This window comes from Gavialis gangeticus, unplaced genomic scaffold, assembly GCF_001723915.1.
Source record: "Gavialis gangeticus isolate Ggan-Ray unplaced genomic scaffold, GavGan_comp1, whole genome shotgun sequence".
Lineage (NCBI taxonomy): Eukaryota > Metazoa > Chordata > Crocodylia > Gavialidae > Gavialis > Gavialis gangeticus.
The window spans coordinates 24,464,568-24,468,096 of NW_017729011.1; the positions used below are offsets into that span (position 1 = coordinate 24,464,568).

The 3,529-nt window shown below is 36.6% G+C and overlaps 1 protein-coding gene across 4 annotated transcripts in view; it reads right to left on the bottom strand.

Moving 5' to 3' along the window:
- DENND1A (DENN domain containing 1A) overlaps positions 1-3,529 on the bottom strand; it is a 344,343-nt gene that overhangs the window by 228,072 nt on the left and 112,742 nt on the right. The window lies entirely within an intron of this gene.

A 3,529-nucleotide genomic window follows, 5' to 3' on the forward strand; every position in this document is an offset into this window, starting at 1 on the left:
CCACAGCACACAATCTCACAACTTTGCCCTGAAGAAACAGGAGACAGATGAAGAAATATGGGCTTTATCAATTACATGGAAGGAGTACCAGGCAGTCAATCATGTGAAATAATAAACATGATCAAACTTCATTAAAAATGAAAAATTAATCAAGATTTACACATGGGCAAGCAGCAGGAGCCATCCAGCAAGGCTCCAAAGGGAAGGAGGAGGTTGGGTTGTTGAGTGTTAACACCCCTCTGGGGACAATCTCGAGCCTGACCATATGGATCATAGTGAATAACACCAAACCACATGGGTTTGGCCTGGCAGGACCGCTTCTGCTGGCACAGCTTTTGCCTGTTACCTAGGAACAAGGGTCTGTAAGATTAGAAAAATGCTTCTTTACATCAATAGGACACATAACAAAAGAGAAAGCCAAGAAGGGTAAGAGCAGCAATTTTCCCTTTATATTTCCTACATATTAATATGAAAAGCTAAAGTGTTAATACATTTTATCAGAATAGCTTATTCATATGTTGTACTTTTAGAAAGCAAACAAAGCAAAAAAAAACCCAACATTGTATGAGGTTTGCCAAATTATGCAACAATGCATTTTGCAATTAGAGCCTTCCTAGCCTAAAGTATTGTGTATTACCTGAAGCAGGAAATGTAGATGAGGTGAAGTTTGAAAATATATTAACTGTTCTCTCCCTCCTGATATACTCAGACATTTCACGAATTGTTTAAAGTATAATTTTCAATATAAGCATCTCATTCACTATGTTGGTGCTAGCATTAAGTAGGCAAAACCTAAAAAATTACACCATTACAAAATTTCCAATAACTAGCTACCCAAAAGTAATCACACTCACAGGAAAATTAATCCCATTTTTAAAGAAAATAGTTTATGTTCTTTCAGAGCTTGAATTCTGTAACAAAAAAAATAATAATTCAAAGGTTTATTGCTGTACTACTCTTTCCCAGATACCATTTTGTTGCCTGCTCCCTTTCCCTACATATTCAAATCACAAACCTTGAGGAATAAGTGATTTTTCTGCCTGCATTTGAAACTGGACTGCCTTCAGCAAATCACAGCTCATTTGATAAGTTAAGGAGCGATTTACAAACGTAGCGCTTTTCTGACCAATAATAATAAATTATCAGTGCTAACTGAATTGATGCTTCTCGCTTCATTTATTTTTAAAACCGGTTCCATCATTCAACAAATAAACCACATCAATCTAATAACCTATTCAATGAAGCAGAAAGCATATTGACTCCCCCTGCAAGAACATGTTCCTCCTACATAATTCAATTGAGCATATTCCATGCTATGCTACAGTTTCCGGCTCACTTTCTCCGAGAACCCTTTTGGATGCTTTTGACAACTAAAAATATGGTAATTTGTAAACAAAGGAGATTTTAGGTAGGAAAAGATAAAGGAACTTTCTTTTCTTGGTACATTATTTGTAAGCTAACATTTTCTGAAGGAAGGGTTTTGAAAAATTGTGTGTTGAGCACTTAGCTCTCCCGTCTGGCAATCTGAACAAAAAATCTACAAAGAAACCATATGAAGGGTTCAACGCTGGACCCAATTAAAAAAAGATATGCATAAAATATAAAAAAATTTAAATCAATAACTTTTTAAATAAAACCATGCCCTGATTCCCTGACCTATATCTGGACTCATCCTTATGCAATCTTGTTGACATCCATGGGCTCTCCACAGGCATATATGGTCCACCATTACGTGATCTGGTTGCCCAGTCAAACTCTAAATTTGCAACTTTGCTTGTGCACAAAACCCCCTGATGACTTGAAAGCTACATACATATTTTCATTTTCTTCATATTCAAAGTCCAAATGCATTACATAAAATGCAGCAACCCTAAACAAACTGCTGAGGTTCAAAACTATATTTGTTGGAGACTAGTCAATGTATATTTATTAGTTTTATTACTTAAAAAAAATTCTGGGTGAGGTAGTAACTGCATTTGCATTTGCAAAAGTAGTATCGTTAAGTGCAAAACCCTGCATGGCTACTAGATGAAGTTCTGCTATAAAGTAATGTTAAAAGATCATGGGTCAGGCTGTTTAAACAACTCATCAACTACCTTAGCCTTGTAAATTATATTGGTATTTCCCTCAGAAATTAGATACAATATTTGCTGTACTTGCACTTAAAACTATCCACATAATATAGCAAGATCAGTAACACACACTTTAGCATCTTCTCAGCACTGGTTTATTATAGGATAACATAATACTTCATTCAGAAACTAATCTGCTTTAACTTCAGGGATGTATATGTTCATATTTAAGCTAAATTCTGACCTGATGAAAATGTACCAGCATACACTGTCACCCTTTTTTACCTCGTAAGAATAATCATCATCATCACCACCACCACCTATTACATGATTTGCAGCTGAGATTTTAAGCATCTTTTCTGGGCAAAAAAAGCATTCCTCATCATGCATTTTATAAAATAGGCATTGCCTCTGGTTTACAACTAGGGGGTGGGGTGGTCCATTAATCTAGGTTTAATTTTTTTTAAAAGTACCTGTGGAAAATGCTTGAAAAACCTCACCTAGATAATGAGTGAAAAAGTTATTCAAATTAGTTCTGTACTGCTGAAAAAAATTGGACGAGACAAATCTAAGTTCTCAGAGTTCTGCTCTGATTTAGTTACAGTATATTGCTCTATTTAAACAGTCAGCAATGCTCATATGAAAATATTTTACCTACAAAACTTTTTTTTTCTTTGCAGGATGATTATCTGTGGCACAGGAGGACCAACATCTCCTTGGGGTCCCACCAAACTACTGAAAAATACATACTATAAGAAAACTTTTTTTCTTAATACATGCTTGGCTGGACATGTAATGTAGAGGTGGTATCAACAGCTGCGTTTTCTTTATTCCTTTCTGTCTATGCTCTTACAGAAAAACTGCATAAATGCCTCCTTTCCCTTCCAAGAAAAAAAAGTAAAAAGTACAACACAGCTGATAAAATGTAAACGACCCAATAGCTGAAACCAAGGTCTCCAGGGCATTATGTGCCAGTTTTCTGGATCAATCCCCAAGTTTATATTTTCACAAATCTTTTTACATGCGGTTTGATTTTAACATTTTAATGAGCAAAAAGTGCATCTATAGCAGGCAGTCACCACAGCTAAAGTGCAGGGCATGAACTGTGTCCCTGGAGGGATCCCGCCTGGCCGTGTCACCACTGGCTTTAGGACATACGCCACCTGGTTCCACGTCCCCAGGTTCCAACTCTTTTCATAATCAAAACACTGCTGACATTATAAACCCCACATGGGTTTTCTAAAATCCTTCCCAATCAATACAGCCAACACATAACTTATCGGAGACAACACAGAGCTCATTGATTAAGTTTGGTTTCAGTAGCAAAGTTTTCAAAATAAATGAGCCAAGAATACAGAATTCAGCCCTTTTGTGTCACAGGGCAGTTTATGGAGGCAGCAGTCTCCGAAAGGTTTCCCTCCCACCTCCCCTCTAGTATATACTTTAAGGGTGCACAA